Consider the following 19,478-nt stretch of genomic DNA (forward strand, 5'->3'; position numbering starts at 1 on the left):
GTGATGGAATGCAGTTTAATATTTCCGCCAAGGCTGAATCATTTCACATTTTGGGTGCATTGTAGCCGGCGGCTACCCAACTAAAGGCTACTAGTCAGGTGTAGGAATGCGTGGATTTGGATTCGTCTATACCATTTTTCACCCCGATGTGGCAGTGATGTCAACGCGTTGTGAACAGCTGTTTCTCTCGCGCATCTATGCGGTGTCTTTAAGCGCGTGCGTATGTACACCAGCGCCATCGAACTCCAGCGAGTGATGCTGCGCCTAATACAATTCGTATAATGCCCCCAGCATACTTTCCTGCAAGCGGCAGAGCGTTTCAACCAATGACAAGCCTTGATTGTGTCCGATTGTATGCAATGTGCGTGCACCACGCCGCTCATTGCAAGCGGCAGGGTAGTATGAAACCAGCTTTATACTGACGTGACCCCGGATGTGACGTCACTGTCACATCAGGGTGAAATGGTATTGAACAACGCAAACCAACCAAATTTGTCATAAGTTTAAATAGCCATTAGAAAAACCGTGAATATGGTGTCAGAAAGTCTTACACATCTTAGTATAATCTTGTCGTTAGTGTGATACTGAATGCAGCGCCATGTTTGGAATACATTCGTATACGGTGTGGGCAAATAGTTGGTCAAATGAAGGCTAAGTAGGCCTAAATCATGAAAATCGCTTAATCTGAATAATACCAACCAGTAACGGACACTGAGACAACACTACGAGTGAAGTTTGAGGTAAGTAAAGCTTTTCCTTGTTATAAAAAACAAGGAAAAGGCAGTCATTTTTATCACAACGCGATATTTTTAAAAGTACATTTTGAGAGGGCCTACGCTGGTTCTTTTGATTCTAGTTTAAAATCTGTTCATCACATGCAGTCCGATTTGGTATCTATGGTTTCATCAAAGTCTTGAGAACTAATTTGGATGGTATGTTGGTGAACAAACACGATACTGTTAAAAATAGCGGTATTTATGTAAGCGACGTATCTATTGTGTAAAATGCATTGAAAGAGGGCATAAATTAAAATCGCGAAGAGTAATAGCAACAATAACTATCTACATTCCAAGCGGAAACGCTTTTCAAAAACATACCACCTTTTCCGGGCAATCGCTGAAACCGAAATATGAAATTCCAGGCCATCTGTAAAAAAGTGCGTGAGCAGAAATGACCATGAACTTGGGTCACCGAAACAAGTGTTTATATTGGTGTCAGGCCTTTCATAGTGATACAATAATTAGCCCCCAATAATGGCTTTCATTTGAACCATTATTTGTTAAACTGCGATTTTTACTTTTTGAGAAATCAATGAATGTATCAAAAAACTTTTCGAAAGTCGATTTAAAATGGCCTAACCCGTTAAAAGTTATATAACAAGTCATTTGAAATGGAAACATGGAAAGTGTTCTGAGATTGCTTCTCAAACAGAATACCGTATACGGACTATGTTTGTATTTATTGGGTTTTATTATTACAATTATGAAATGAATTAAACGTATGAATATCCACTCGTATACAATTATGATTTTTTTTTATTATTGTTGTTGTTAGTTTAATTTAATCAACAGAGATTAGTAAATGGGAGTAATGACATTGGCTGCAAGATAACTGATACATTTCCATCACTATAAGCTTATATAAGATTGGGGATATCAAGCTATTTATTAAATATTATAAGTGTGTCTTTATTCATTAACTTCGAATTGTATTTTTCCGCCTATTTAACCCTCATTGTGTCAAAATGGTGCACCAAATGGATCAAATGGATCAAATGTGGTGCACCACATGTGAATCAAATCTGGGAATAATCAATAGAGAAACCAAAGCAGAAACCAAAAGCATTGTTATGCAGGACTAAAAACTTACAAAGGCCCAATGTATGATGGGGAAAAGAACATTTACCCGAAACGGAGGGCGCTTTTTCACGAGTCAGATGGGTATACATGTTTATTGCGCAGTGACAGGGCAATGAAACCCGAGCAAAACATAATCTGTTTACTTACGTTTGCAGATTTCTTGTTCTAGGAGAGATAATCTGTAATTATCGTTTTTAAACCACACAGTCCCTGGAATAGCTGACCCAATGATGTTTGCTCGTGTAAAGAAAAACTGAAGCGTCCTCTGTAGATTCTTCATCATTTCATCCTGTAAGAACAATTAATCCCTTTGGGTTTAACTTAACTCTCTCCACGCGGGTGTCAACAATTTTTTTTTATAAAATTCAAAATTTCATAAATTTCAGAATTGTAATTTTTCATTACCATATTTGGAATCAGCATGAAAAATGCATTAAAATGAGTACAAACAAGCCTAGTATTGGTTCAGTGGTTCTTTAGATAGCTCTTGATATTTTGAGAATATATCTCAAAACTTGGTCTTTTTATGTTGAAGCTTATGGCTTGCACGCACAGCGTTAACTAAATATCGTCAAATTTAATTAATTGAATAGCAAAATTATTACACATGGGGGATTCCGAATTTGTAATGTTATCAAAAACAACATTTTGAAAGTATTTGACAACGGAAAAAAATATTCAACGACGGAAACGTTTACAATATAATCACAAAGTAGACAATTTTGCTGCACAGTAGTCTTGTGTTGTTCCACCTTTGCATTCAAATGTATAGGAATAAATTTATTTATTATTTATTATACAGGAAGACCACCCGCTATGTAGAAGGCAGGGGCGTAGCCAGCTTTCTTGGTCAGGGGGGCAAAATAAAATTTTGGTGGCACAGACGAAAAAAATTGCAGTTGCATCATACAATATATAGAGACTGTATGTCTTCGAGCTTCCCGAAAAGGGCCTTATTGGGATGATATTTTCGCCCATTATCCGGCTAAAAAAAGGGCTTTATTGTTACAATATGCGCGCGTAGCGCGGAAAAATTGTGTATTTTACACTATTTTGGCCCTGAATTTTGCTAGAAAAGGGCTCCTTCCCTTTTTTTTCCTTTGCCCTCCTGATTTTCTCTTTCATTTTTAGTCAGAGGGCACCATTTCTTTCAGTTTTTTGTCAGGGGGCACTCTGCCCCCCTGGTAGAAGGTCACTTCGAGACTTACTATCTACAAGCTGTTATGGCATCGCGGAGATGGTCACGTGCGTATTTATAAAAGCGCATTTATAAATATAACCGAAGTACACTGCTAAGTGCTTTAGTATTAGGTTTGAAACAAAAATTACCAACATGTTATTGTTTTTGGTTGATTATCGTTTTAACCGATTGTATTATTCATTTAACGTTTATCGTAATTAGCAATCAAAATCGTTTTGTACAATTCCTGTTTGAAATTTTCTAACCTTCGATTAGAGGTTTTTTAACTAAAGGTAATTGTGTTATCGCTTTAGTGCATGACACCGGCAAACATTGGCAAGATAAATATTATCCTATCATAAAATAAGATGTTTTACTTTGAAACCTGGCATTATAGTTTGTGAATGCCTTGAGTGGGTCTTCTAACAGCTACAGTAAACTAACACATGATAGGTGTTCTGAACAGATAAGATGTATGGTATTGCCATCTGCTTGCCAAGAGGGGTTTCTGTGTTAAATATTGTGATTATTAATAATAAAAGTGACATACTCGTAAGAATAAGAGGCTAACTAGTGAACATCAGTTACCGCGTTCGTCAGACACTAGATTTGATGAGATTTGAGGAAGGGGAGGGGACTTTTGAGAATGTGTGAACAACATAGCCTGTGGGTAGAAAAGGCGTCACAGCTGACACTATATTCTCCTGACAGTCTTTTAAGGAATGTTTTGGTTACAATGGAGTAGAGACCTTTAGGGCTTATGTATGTCCTGAAAGTTCTATTATTCAGTACATGATACTACACGAATACAATACAAGGCATGGTAGTATTTCAAATAACAAAATGTATTCCTAGTAAAGCACCAAAAATTTAGAATGAGATATAATTGCTTACATTGTTTTGATATCACTTTATTGCACATTTGATTTACAAAAAAATGTATTGAATATGTATCATTCTATTCAAGGAAGAAAATCAATCCAAATTCTTTAGAAAAAAGTTAAATTCGCCAACAGAATTTCCAAGTGTACTTCTTGATAGCAGTGACCATGGTAACAACCTATGCTATGGAGATTACAGCTATGTATTCGGCATAATTTCTACACACTCAGTAATGACCAGGGGCCTTGTTTTTATTGCAATGCCGATTACGACGCCCTCTATAGTTATTATAGTATAAGATATATTGGAGTCGTCAGTTGGCTATATGATAACATTTGTTGCAATAAAAAGACAAAGTAGTCTGCCTAAGCGAAGGCCATTACCATTGCATAGGATGATAATACATTAACGCTGACATCGTTTAAATCAAACGCCTAACTGACAATGTACGTTATTCAATAAGAAGGAGAGACGACAAGAGGCTAGGTTCTGCGGTAGGACAGGTCAAACCAGGTCCTTGTACACCTCAAGGCATGCTTGTCCACAGAATAGTTGTGAGACAGGTAAATAACAAGTTAAACCGAATAACTTACGACAAGTCATATCATGGTAAAGATATTCCAATCATTGAAGTCAAGGTCGTTTAGTTCCAATGAACGATCTTGATAAGCATAATTTGTTTCAGTTACGACTACATGTACAGCTGATTTAATTTTCCAAATTTGGGAAGATAAATATCTCTTTTGCCTTCTCCGTCAAAAGTTTGGCACATTTAATATTACTAGTTCCGGCAAACTCCCCTCCCCTTGTCAGGGGTGAAAATGGGAAGGGTAAAGAGTAGAATGTCATTAAAAAAATCTACCAAATTAATTGTCTATGCCTTCTGTTAATTGTCGTATCCAGCAATGTTGTAGTTGTTTAATGCCTACCTGTTTTGCATCAATAGGACTCGCGTAGTATACCACATTGAGTTGATACTGTTGCAGAACCATTACAAATCGTCGAATCACCTCTACAATGGGTGTACTTTGAAGTATTGGACAATAAAAACGACCATGCTCGTAATACTGCTTGCACCTGAAATAAATCATACACAAACAAATTACAATGTCATATTAAAGATATAATGTCAAGATGGTATATCAGAACAGATCCAATCGTCAAGGATAACAAAAATTAATTTGATCATCAAATTAGATTCAACATTCTGCATGACATTATCTAACTCATCCAAGATCCAGCTTGTAGCATTTTTAATTGGTATAAGCTTTTAAATGCACCTTAATTGGTTGTCTTGGTGCATAACACATGGCTCTCAGATCTACTCAAACTTTAAAATTATTTATAATCATGATACTTTAAATATAACGGATAACGATATTTTTATCTTAAAATTTTATGCTAATATACAATTTTATGAGATATATGTGATTAATTAGGGTCAAGTATGCTCTTTATGTGAGATAACAAACTATCAAGATGTCATTGACTTACAGATCGTGAACTTGAGAATTTTATTACCATGATTACAGTGGTAATGTAATTATGTGCACTCAAATGTACTTATAAATTTCACATTAATCTTTAAAACAAGTTGAAGAAGAAAAACTAATGTCATTGATCGTTGTAATCTACTCCTTTCAAGTCCCGTTAGAGTTCAAACTACCTTTCGAGAATTGAATAACACGTTTCTGTTAATGTTCTGTATCATGTTGAATAGCGTCTTAAATAGGCCTACTGAAAATATTTTTAAAGCGCAGTGATTTATAGTGCGCTACGCACATGCACAATGCCTAGACGTTGATCCACAAGCCTCAGCACACTTTACAGGTTGTCGCTGACCACTACGGCCCACATCATTCCACAAACCACTAAACAAAAATTATTCAGGGACTTTGCTGCTTCAAGAGCGCACACCCTACACATTCCACAAATAACCTTCGCAACCAGGATCAGCTCCCCGAGTTTTGTACGGGTTACAATGAGACAAATTGGCAGTAAGTTCCGTGTCCAAGGGAATTTCAAGCTAACTCAAGCTAACTTTTTCCACGAGAGCGTACTATAGGCACCGTCAGGGTTCGAACCTGACTTGACTGCTAAACTGTAATGTCGTAAACAGGTAGATTTATGTTATACTCGGTGAATCTGTTTATGCTTATAGGTCTGTCACACTACGACGGACTGGATCAACGTACATCACCGAATACAAAAATATTTTATTCGGTGGAAAAATCACCAGTCCGGCAGAAGATTCGGTGGGATTTTGGGTCCGAGTCCCGTTCGTCGCTCTATGCGTTGTGGCCGCTAATAATCCTGCAGGCGTCTTATATCCGATCGTTCAACGTCCGACAAATGACCGGATTTGGAGGTCCGATTCCCGTTCGTTTCTCTATGCGTTGTGGCCGCTAATAATCCTGCAGGCGTCTTATTTTCGATCGTTCAACGTCCGACAAATGACCGGATTTGGGGGTCAACGTCCGACAAATGTCCGGATTTGGGGTCCGATTCCCGTTCGTCTCTCTATGCGTTGTGGCCGCTAATAATCCTGCAGGCGTTTTATATTCAATCGTTCAACGTCCGACAAATGACCGGCGAATCCGTCGCATGTGGCACCAACAGGGACGTCCACCCTATCAGAAAAGTGGGGGAGGAGAGGATGTTTGAGAGGGTTTTTGACCCCTTAGAGGCAGTGACGTAGCAAGCACTTTTTCAGAGGGTGAACAAAGTGGGGAAAGACAACTTTTAAGGGGGTAAATTTTGACGAAAATGGTCAAATATTGGCTAATAAGTACCAAAAGTACTGCAAATCTGATATATCAGGGCAACCAGCGTCCGGGGGCAATAGAGGTGAGAAACCTTTGGACAATGAAGGCCCAATTGAAGCCATTTGTCATTTTTTGGATCAATTTTAGCACTAATAGGGTACTATTTTAGTTTGAAACAGCCGCAAATTGGTGAAACGAAAGCCTAATTGAAGCCATTAAAAAGTTTTCATCATTATTGTATAATAATAATATAAACAATTGTTTTAAAAAAATGAATGCTTACCGGAGGAGAGTATTATTTGCTAAGATGCGGCAACTTTTACTCTTTAAGTGACAGATTAATTCTAAATTAGGCTCTTCCTGACTGTGTTTTATATCATATAATACATGAACTCGCGTCTTTAACAGTCAAAAGCATAGATTTAAGGAAGCCGGATCAACAGACAGACATGTGTAATTTACAGAAATTCAGAAAAATAGCCAGACAAGAGAACCATATACCAGATATGAGAATCTGAGAAGAACTAATTAAGAATTAACAACAATTTCAGCTTCCAATTTCTTCCAATCTTTCTTTCTTTCAAACTTTCTTTCTTCCATACTTTCTTTCTTTAAAACTTCCTTTCTTTTAATTTGTCTTTCTTTCAAACTTTCTTTCTTTCAAACTCTCTTTCTTTAAGCCTCTCTTCCAAAATTTCATTCTTTCAAACGGTCTTTCTGTCAAACTTTTATCTTTCTTTCAAAATGTCTTTCTTTCAAACTTTGGTTCTTTTATACGTTCTTTCAAACTACTTTCTTTCAAACTCTCTTTCTATAAACCTTTCTGTATTCCAAACTTTCGTTCTTTCAAACGGTCTTTCTGTCAAACTTCCTTTCTTTCTTTCAAACTGTCTTTCTTTCAAACAGGTATTAACAGCTGCTATCACTGTGATAGCGCTGATGTGTTGGTGCCAAGATAGTTGTTAACTGAAGTTAATTGAAGCTCAGTCGATTCTGGTTGGAGATAATTGGACCAGGTAGAGCATTCCATAGGTGAGATGAGGATGGAAGGAACGATCTCTGGTGGCTCACCAGGTTGGATCTTGGAATTTTGACAGCGTGGTCGTGGGATCTGACAGAGCGCCGCAGACGAGAATCAATACCATCTGGTAACCGGTGTTGGAGGAGTTCTGGAGCTTCGCCATAGAATATCCTATGAAATAGAGTGATGGCTCCCATTGCTCTTCTATGTCCCAGGTGTTATTATTTGATGGTTTTTCATCTTCTTCTGAGACGCCAATGATGCGTACCGCTCTTCTTTGTACATAATCAAGTTTAGGCAGAGAGGTGGGCGGAGCACTTATGCATGTGGAGCTGTCATATTCCATCTTCGATCGGATCATAGTTTTGTATATCGTTGCTCTCTGAGAAGGAACAAGGTAGGGGCCCACGAAGGAGACCGAGACGTTGGCTGTTCTTGCAGTCTTGTTCACTACAGGGGTCCATGACAAGATTTTGTTTAAAGTAGGACCAAGCAGGTCTACACTATATGCCTCTTCCAAAGTTGTTCCGAAAAATAGAGGCTAGGATGACTAGTTGGAGCATCTGTACGGTTGAAAATAGTAGTGGTCTTACACTTCGCGACTCCAAACAAAGCTTTCAATGTGTTTGCCCATGTCTCTATCGCCTTGAGGTCTACATAAAGTGATGTTGCAGCGCTAATTCTATCATCCTTTGACTTGATGGGTGATATTAGGGTACATCATCTGCATAATGGATAGATTTGTAAGTCCGGTAGTGATGTAGTCGATGAAGATAATAAACAGAAGTGGTCCAATGATGGAGCCTTGTGGGACACCAGCATTTATAGGTTATTCAGTAAGATGAAATCCCATTCAGTGAGACTCTCTATATAATTGGCTAACTCATTATAAAAGAAATTGTTTCCTATAGGAGAAATAACTGTTGATCTTAAACATGAGTTTTAAATAACGAATTGCCGTCTTTGAATTGTTAATATTTTTGTCGATTGCCCTTATATACTCGTATAATACTATACGATCTAAATGTGAAGTACATAGTAAAATACAAATTTGGTTGAAAATAACATTTTCCCTCAAGTGAGTTTGTATTTCTAAAATTTATAGAATTCTCTCGCTCAAGTAATTGGCGTTTAATGATTTATCAACAAACCTCATAGCGACGTTTATACTGGTTTAAATCTATATAGAATGTTACGTTGATTTATATCGACCTAGCGTCATTATTACGCATGTGAGTGACATCAAAAGTAAAGCAATATACATGATATTCTTACGGGAAACGATGTAGACAAACTATGACAAGAGAACTATTAATGGAAATGATTCGGGTTTCGTTTCACATCAATCATTAAAACCGGCATCATATTTTATTGATATATGATGTCTATTATTTTCATCTGTCACTGATCTGTACCTACGGAAGTAGGGTGCTAATGTCGAATGTTATGTATCTACCTTCCAGAACGTCGACATAATGATAAAAGTGTTGAATACTATACAATATTGGCTACAATCAAACTAGGTTATATCCTCATGGCGCAATTTTATACTGCTCCAAGCAAGTTACATAACAAACACCGAAACGCAAGGAATTGCAGCCCTTGGCCACATTTTTATTGCAGATATTCCTAATTACCTTGCAAGATTGAAGACATTCATGACGAGAGATAGGGAAGAGAAAATGTGAGTGGGAGAGATATAGGGTTGGGAAAGAGTGTGTACGAGAAAAGGAGAGAATGAAAACTATGAGTGAGACAGACAATATAAAATGCAGTTATACTTACAGAGCAAGACACAAAAAAAGATTTGAAAACAGATGCTTTAAATGCGAATTCGATTCATATTTATGGATGTTACTTGTTATCTTGTACAATAAATACGAGCGTTTGCCAAACATATATGTCACACTATACAGTCTCCGTGTGAAGTTTAAAACAAGTCTTCAACACTCACTTTTTTATCCGTATGTTACGGAGAAACCCTTCTCCGCAATCAGCGGGTGGTAGCGGAATGTTGACTAGTTGATCCTCTATTCAATCTGGAGGTTTGTGGTGTCCAAGGTATTTCCAATAGAGAATCACACAAAGTCTTGAGAGTTCACGGCCCATTCCCTGTTTAGGGTGGGGTTGGTCTCCTTCTTTATGCAAATAGCCTCCCTCACTTTGCGCTGAACAAAATTGTCTTCTGTACAGATAACAGTGACACCTCCCAGGTAATGACTGTGTCCTGTATATGTGATGCGATCAAGCTAAATCAGTCGGAACTCGGTAATATTGATTTTGAGATACAGCCAAACAAAGGAAATATTTCCTTTTGTTTTCTTTTGTTTTGGACACTCTTTAATTGCTTATATCTTTGGATCTGGTTGTTCAATTTCTATTGGGTTTTCTGCAAAATGCAGCTTTGTAAATGCTTTTTACTAACCTATAAGAATCTGAAAATTTATTTTTTCCGAGTTCCGACTGATTTTGCTTGATCGCATCACATATATGTTGTGTTCTGCAATAGTTGAGGTGTTACTCGCTGTTTTGGCAGTATGTTCTATTAGTCTCTTACCCAGGGTCCTTTTGGTTTCTCGCACGTAGACTTTATCACACTAACTGCAAGGGATGCGATAAATTGCACCAGACTGATCTTCTATTAGAGTCTTTTGGTGCAACTAACCATTGAACTCTCAAGACTTTATGATTCTCTAATGGAATTACCTAGGACACCACCAACGTCCAGATTGGATAGAGGATCAACTTGTCAACATTCAGCTACCACCCGCTGATGACGGAAAAGTTTTTCTCCGAAATATACGGATAAAAAAGGTGAATGTTGAAGACTTGTTTAAACTTTCACACTTGAATACTACCAACAGTATCATTGCTATACAGTCTTTGATTCATTATGTAAAACGTTGATATTGAAGGTTTATTCAGGTTGCTTACATCATTAACAACTTGTTTAAGATTGTAATAAATGGAGACTTAACTCAGACCTTGAACAAAAATGATGTAAGTCTTGTCAAATAAATATACTCACCAGAAGTCCACCCACTCCTTATCAAAACGCCAGTGAAGACACAGAAACCTGCTGACAAAGATATTGCGTAATACATTTGTCCGCTACAGTTCGTATATACTCCGCTCTAAGAAAATACTGTGAAAAGACTGGATTAAAATGACGGTATCCAAATCTCCCTAATACACCACACAGTGTCGACTTCCTATTCGATAAATATAAATTTAATACTCCGTTGGTGAGCGACGGGCGACTCTTATTTCACCGAACGCAAGAAAAGGAGTTCTATCTGATTGGCTAGCAATCGATCGCTTAGGTCGCTTAGTAGTCAACTACAAACTCAAAACTGAGCATCGTATTCAATTCGATTGAAATCGATATTCTATTATTGCCGTAGATAAAGAGAGTGATAGTGTGTCAATAATGTACATTGTATTGCAGCTGGATTTTACATGCATTCTTTTATATAAATTTTTTCTCAAAGAGTTGAATATGATCAAAATTTTTACTCAGGATTTCAAATTTTTACCCGCAAATTGCAGTTAAACATATCCACAGCAAAATACCGGTCCTCACTAATTAGTGTATTTAATTTCCAGTTAGTGTATTTAAGATAAAACCTGACAACAAATAAAATTTTCTTGCAATAGAAATATCATATGGGATACTGATATGGTAGGCCGCAACCGCCACAACGTGGAGCTGCTACGCGTAGCTGACTTTTTGCTCCGTGGAGCCAAATTGACCAATCATGATCATGTTAGAGTTTTTCATTACTCGGAGGTAAAACTGACTAATTAAGTACGACTTACTCATTACGTGAAGCGAATTTATTCATTAAGAATTTGCCAGACGAGCGTCACGTAGTTGCAAGATATCCTCGGTCACGAAAGTTATGATTCAAAAAGTAGTTTATGAAAAGTACGAACTGACTTATTATTAAGATGGACATGCACTCATAAGAAACTCATACAGTATTGTACATAACTATATAGCTAAGCAGAGTGGTGGTAAACTATGCACACAGTTCTGCGATCTGCAGTGTATCGCCGGGAGCTAATTTGTATAACTTGCGCGGTGTCCCTGCGGAATTCGACCTTCAGCAAACTGCAAACCAGTTCGGATTTACTTTATATACTAGTAGTAGGCCATACATACTGTAGTTACTGTCCGTTTTCCTATACACAATACTCAGTGCGCTCACCATTGACGCGTGACCTCTACAAATAGTGTATGTTAGAAGTATAGGCCATTGCCTAGTTGACGTCACTACTGTGTAAAAAATAACCGGCCAATATTTAAAGTATTCTCTGAAATTCTAGAAAATATAGTTTTGTAACATGTCCTAAATTTTAGCTAATTTAGGTGTTTGGAAATATTGGTACTTTTGTACCAACAAATATGAAGAAATTATTTCTAAACCGTGTTAAGTCATTAAGCTTCTCATTTTCAAGAACGCTGGTTAACAATAAGCAGACTATTGTCTCATTTCGTAAACAAAAGCCCACAGTATTGTTACCTTGCGTTCGCTTTATAATCGTTCACCCAACTGAAACTATAATACCAGCTCATTGCTCATTGCACAGGTAAAACAGACACAAGTGCAGTGTGTATTTAACCAGAGAAGATCTGATGTAACATAGTTGAGCCGTTTTCATTGAGTGTTATCTTGGTTTAATAGCTTTTAATAGGGTTTAAGTCCTTCAAAGGTCGTGGTGAGTTCTACTGTAGACATGACTGCATCATGATTATTTTAAAGTCAACAACATTCAACAATATGATCACCGTGATAGTATGAGAGTATCAGTACCGTGGGTGTCAGTGATCCTGGCCTGACACAGTAGACAAACAAACAAACAAACACGCCACACACATGACACATGCATGCAAGGTAACATTGACTATACACTAATCAAACAATGGTATTGATCCTGTACAACTGGTCGTGGTTTATTTACAATCGATTCATTTAAAATCCCCATAGTAAACATTAATTTGGCAAGAGTTTTCTCTCTGGAACGAGGATGCATCCACTGGCTCCGCGTAATGAAAAGATCTAACATGATTGGTCAATTTAGCTCCGCGAAGCGAAAAGTAAGCTACGCGTAGCAGCTCCACGTTGTGGCGGTTACGGCCAGCCATATATTGATCATGCGAAAATCGTAAAACATAGAATAGAAACAGTGTGGCAGGCGCTCAAAATCTCAAATTGTATGCTTAGCCTGAGTTGCACGGCCTATCTCGAATAAAATCACCATGCGTAGTTGTTGAAAAACGTGAGGATTCATCGTACTATCACGGCAATTTTTAACACGAAGATATAGGGATGTTGACGGTGTGCACCATAAGCATGTACAAATGCATTGCAACGGGAGGTAGAATTGAAAGCGTCAGGATACTTGTTTATGTAATCCTCTATGTGGATGAAGTGCTGAGGAGTTTCTCCGGGAAGTTTCAGTATCTTACTGCTATCATGCAATATACTAGGTATGGTGAGATCTGTCAGATTAGCAAAGATTTTAGTCATCTGATCTTCGTATTCTTCTAGTTCAATACGATCTTCCTCAGTTTGACTTTTCCTTCCATAATCAGTGCCCACCATCCACTTCTCCACCACAAGCAGTGCGAAAACCACGCACTGATCAGTTTTTGGTGGTGCTTCCGGGTCGAGCTATGCGTTTTAAAATTTTGGACGACACGTCCAATATTGTATATAAAACTCACAGCAAGCGTAACGAATCTAATTTTATCATTAGATCCAATATTTTCACACACTTGGATTCATCAAAACATATCAATGATTTAAATTGTACTCATATTGCAATATTTAGTTTCATTGACTCTATTGTTACTCTATTTCCTTTGTACTCAACATTGGCTGATTTGTATTTGCAGTGTAGATTTCTTTTGCTCAAACATTCAACGCTTTAATGATTTATCAACAAACCTCATAGCACCGTTTATTCTTTTTTAATCTTGAATGTTACGTTGATTTATATCGACCAAGCGTCATTATTAAGCTCCTCAGGTACATCAAATGTAAAACAATACGCTGTGATATGAAGGAAAATGATGTAGCCAAACTATGATTATTAATGGAAATGATTATAAATGGGTTTTATTTCAAATCAATCATTAAGAACTTCATCATATTTGACGGATACGTGATACATTATTGCCATCAATACCTACGAACGAAAGTAGGGTGTTAATGTCGAATGTTATAATGTTACCTCCAAAAACGTCAAAATATGACAAAAGTAATGAATAATTTGTAAACCTAAAGTACAAACAAATTATTTGTTACAACCAAACTAATTTAAAGGGGTTACCAGGGATTTTCTGTAAACTACTCCACTACAAAATCACAGGTGGTGGGCGCCACGAATTCTTTAAATTCAGTACATTACCGTTGTCAACGTGTAATTTTGAATTTGGGATTATTTTGAAATTTTAAAACGCTTAAAATATCACAAACAAATAGTCCTATGTTAATAAATAATATTAATACAAGCTAAAACCGTTGGGGTTCGATAATGAACACCAAAAAACTAACCGAGTGTGTGGAAAATGCCATACGGCTGAGCGGTTTTGCCGTCTCTCCGCCCATCATGCCCCTCGCCGCCTGCAAAATCATAAAACATTGCAAGTAACGCACTCAACAGCCCACTCCCGTGGTAATAAAAGTATGGACGTTTTATTCAACCTTTGATTTGAATGATGAATTTAACAGATTGCTTCTACTTTGAGTAAATGATTTAAAATGAACCACATGAGAATCCCGTCATTCGGAGGGGACGTTAAGCCGTCGGTATCGTGTACAGAAAAGCCGAATTTGTAGCTCGTAGTCAATTTCGAGGAGAGTAGGATAATAAGCCCTGACTGTCCCAACCCATCCTGGTGTTCAAATGGACATCAATGGAAATTAGCTTCACAAGAGACTTTCTTGGGAAATCTTGGGTTGTCAAACCCAAACAAATCAAATCAAACATTTAGTCGCTACTTGTATTGCTTTTTTCTATCCCTTATAAGGCACTCTCAGTGATACCAACGAAAGGGGAAACTGATTTGCAATTTGAAAGAATCATTTATAATTGAACGTCCATTCTTTAAAATTGTTGAGTAGTACGTTTTTGTGATATGGGCATATTTATCTCAAGGGATTTATACATGTATGGGTGATCACAGATATGTGTTCCAATATCTGTGGGGTGATCTTGTCATTTTAGAAAGTAAATCTCCCGTGGTTGACATACATGTGCCAGGCGGAATTAGAATGAAATTGAATTAATTCATTTAGTGACAAAATATCAAATCAACAGCGATTGTCTCGATTAATAATGTGAAAAGATATTGGTATAAACAAATTGTGACAAATGTATTGCATAAACACGTCAGAGTTTTGTTAGGCTTCAGCCACGGGGGCTTCATTCAAAATGTAAAAAAAAACTTAAATGCCAATTATTGATACATCTCATAATCAGAACAAGACAATTATGTTAACATTTGTGCTTGAAAAATGAAACTTTCAGTCAATTGCTAATTTGCTAGCGTCGTCTGCTCTTACCCTACGCATGCCCAGGTTAAGTTGGAAAGAACGTAATTACGTTGTTGACCAAATGTGGCACGTACAACTGTGTAAATTAATCTCACTTGTGTGTCTCATTTCCGAACCAATTGAAGTAAAATTAGGAGAAGTCCGTGTTAAAACAAAGAACAGTTGATTTTTGATGACATTTTTGTTGAATTATTCTCTTAAAGGGTGTGTGTGTGTGTGTGGGGGGGGGGGGTAAATATATGCATTAAGGCACTCAAATGTTGAGATAAATACATCTGACACAAAATAGTAATGGTAATAACAGACACCTCAAGACTTGATTATAAGGGGTGTAATTTCCTCCTCATTGCATGACTTTTCTTGGGAGGGAAGAGATACCTAAGACTTTCGTTTTGATATGTTAGTCGCTTTAGCTCAACAGCCGCAAGACAATGAAATATAGATTCGATTATTGGCTTTCTTGACTCCATTCGTAAAAGATCAATGGAGTAATATTAGAAAGTGCACTGCCGTGTTCGAGTTAAACGGCTAGAACTAGGCAAATACGTCTCCTGTCATCCCGCACTGAAAGATATAATTAGTGAAAAAGTAATAATGCTTACCTAAACTATTGCGTCTTCAAAAAGTTCATAATGTCCATAAGTCCTTTAATACTTACAGTTCCTAAACGTAAGATTATTTAATGAAAATAAATCTTTTACTTCTAATAGTTCCTAAACGCCTATCATTTCTACCAAAATAAAATGACAGTTAAACTGTTAGTAATAAGATACTTTATAAAACATATTTTGTATTTAAAACGGTTATTATAACAAGTGCATGTAATGTGAAGAGGATGCCACTCTAAAGGAGTTTACATTTACTTTCATGAGTGCTCTATTACGTTTATGTTCGTTTTTTCTCTAGAAGAATACAAGAATTTATAATAATAAAAATGACCTAACAGAAAGTTTGAGAACTTTCTGGGTTATTGTATAATATTAGGTTTTGTTATTTCTTCAAATTGTAGTCACCAGAGGTCAGTATAATGGGAGTAATGTCATGACTGCTACATAGCAGGAGGTATACATCATGTAATGTCTGACATTTTGTAATAATATGGTATAGAAATATGAGCTAATATGGGTGCGATGGAATTTGTAAGTGGTTATTTTATATCCAGTTACTTATCAAATATTATGAATGTGTAATTCATTGTATTAACTTTGGGTTATTGTGCTAAAAGCCTAGTTCCTGAAGGGTAATTCTACCGTATTCTATATTATGGTGTCCCTTTTGTCGCTATGTCTTTAGTAAATTTTTAGAATAATATTACTTTTGGGGTTTATTACAGTAAAATAATTGCAAATTTGGAATAGACTAGATATGTTTCTCAAGGTCATTTCTTGCTACTCTAATCCAATTTAGACTCTTACATGAAAACACTATACGACACTGTGACGTTTGAGCTCCGTTAACTATCCAAAGGTACATCGTCGTTATTCAAGAAAATACCACAGCACAATCACGAGTTGAAATAAAACTTGATTTCAATCCTGATGCTCCATGCGCCCTTTTCAGTATGCGAAAAAGGGATGCGTGTTCGTTGCACATTATAGAGCAATAAAATCCCGAGGAAAATCAACATTACTGTTTGTTACATTTGCCGATCTCTTTTTCTAGGCGAGACATTCTGTAATTATCGTTTTGAAACCACGAAGTCCCAGGGATAGCTGACCCAATGGTACTGCCTCGTGTAAATAGATACCGAAGCGTTCTCTCTGTGGATTCTTTGACATTTCTACCTGTAAGAACATTAATTTACTTGCTATTTTTGATGATTTAGATATCATTTTACTTGTAGATGATAGAATATACATTTCAATGTTACAAAACAATATAATACGGAATCAAGATTGAACTATCCTCGCAACTTTTTATAAATAACATAATTTTAAAGTGTTAAACTACGCATACACTCTTGCTGGTTTCTATAAACAAACAGAAATACCAAAAACGGCTTTTATGCAACTATATGAAAATATCAACGCGTGTAGTAGAATAAAATCTCATTGGAAAAGGATAAACCACCTAATTTGGTCTTTCAATGCAAGACCATTGGAAGTCCCCCAGTGGAGCCATGTCATCTGCGAAGTGCTCAGTTAAAAGCAAGAAACATGTTTCGTTTAGAATTGAATACAATGAAGATATTGGATTTAAAGAGTTAGTAATGGCACGACTTCGAAAGGAGAATACTCTAAAAATTAAACCTAGCATTCACTTTAGCATAAACAGACCGCTTTTAGCTTAAAGTCCCATTCAGTGATCCCAGCGAAAGTGTAAAAAAATTAGTTGTGTATAAATTGCTTGAAGGATAAGTCATTAGAATTGTCATAAGCTATTTTTGAAATGAAAACTTTGGCAAAACAATGAGGAAAATCGCAGTTTTGACAAAGTTGAAGCCACATTTAAATACATGTAACTGATTTCTCTATTTGAGTAGTGAAATCGTCTGATATCTTTTTTTATATAAAAGATTGCAAACCCACTGCAAATCCAGCTCACTTCGACGATAATGAAAGTACTGGCGCACTTTTATATTAGTTTTATTTTGAATATCGGATTATGTTTGCCAGATTGCTTCCACATTTTCCATTTCACTAATCACTTATAATTCCTTTAAAATTCATGGTGAGATTTCACACTGCCCAAACAATCTACATAATCTACATTAAAACATAGGAAAATGCAACATAACAATTTTGCTAATGCAACAAAGGTTTAGCACATGGCCAACTATTTATTGTGAATAATATCATGAGAGAAAAAGAGAGTGAATGGGAAAGGGAAGGAGAAAATATAAATGAGAGAATGGGAGAGTAGCTTTGTGTATCACCAATTCAATTAGCCTTTGCCGTGTTTTACCCATATTGAAGACTGCCCTCCTATTGTGTACGCCATATCTCGAAAAGGCTAATTGAAGATTTCATCCTTGTTGTGCGTATTGTAGCAAGTGTCTTAATCACACAGGTTGATTTACAATTGCCCATCGCAATTACACACCTAGTAAATCTCACTTATCACAATGTATCTACGATTACACATTATACGATTACACATAAAATTCACGTCTTCAGACTAATTTACGAATGGTTTGTTTACTTCAGCTTAAAATAAACCGTGAAAGGATGTAGGTTAAAGGGAACATATGAAAAAGGACAAGTTAGACATGGACTTACTAATGAAATAAGTTTTTATGGATAAGGAACTTTTCGGTATTTACATATCCTTGTTCTATAATATTTAGTCGAGGATACAGACCAATATGAGCGCAATGTTGCGTACTACTGCATTTTTCCTTTTAAGTAACAACCAGGGATGTGTAGATTCAGAATCAGTCGGGAGCCAAAATGGCACCCTTGAGAAAATTGTGTTATTGAGGACAAAGGTCCCCCAAAACCCCAAGGACCCAAAGACAAATTTCTGCTATTTTATATTTGATTTAAACATTTTAAAATTTTATCCCCTTGTGTGACCTTTGACCTCAATAACTCAATTTGCTCAAGGGTGCCATTTTGGCAGTAGTACGCAACTTCACACTTATACGGCAATTCGCCACGATTAATTCTGGATCCTTGTAGTAATTAACGTTCTTACTGAACATGTTGCATGGGTCAGATCAAAGGCTGCCCATGTACCTTTAGGGCTAAAGTTCAAAGCGACTATCTTTGTGATCTAAATCTGTGATAGGCGAATTGACTGAAGAAGGCTTGCAAGTAAAACCAAATTTGACTTACAGACTGTGTAGTGTTAATCAATACGCCTCAACAGTGCTACATCCCATAATAGACTCGTGATAGATATTACCTAAATGCCACATGCGACAGCTTGAATAAAATTTGAATATGAACCAGTACTTGTCTCTCACATCACAGTTCTAGTAAGGACAGTTAGTATTGACGTTTGTAGTGCAACAATGTACGCTGATAACTAATTACAGAAGTACGGCATAATTTATTCAGGAGTCTACAAGTACCACTTTTTGACCTGTTAAGGACCTTTTCATTATGTATATAGATTTACAGGTATCCTATTCTGTTTTTAAAGCATTCTTTATTTTGAGTTGATTGAGGGGTGTATATTTAAAAGTACTCTGTTGAAAAGGTCAGGACTTGTTAATGATATAAATAGGTGTATCCTTCGTGTAAGAGAATGCCAAACAAAAGA

Source organism: Amphiura filiformis, chromosome 8, assembly GCF_039555335.1.
Source record: "Amphiura filiformis chromosome 8, Afil_fr2py, whole genome shotgun sequence".
Taxonomy (NCBI): Eukaryota; Metazoa; Echinodermata; class Ophiuroidea; order Amphilepidida; family Amphiuridae; genus Amphiura; species Amphiura filiformis.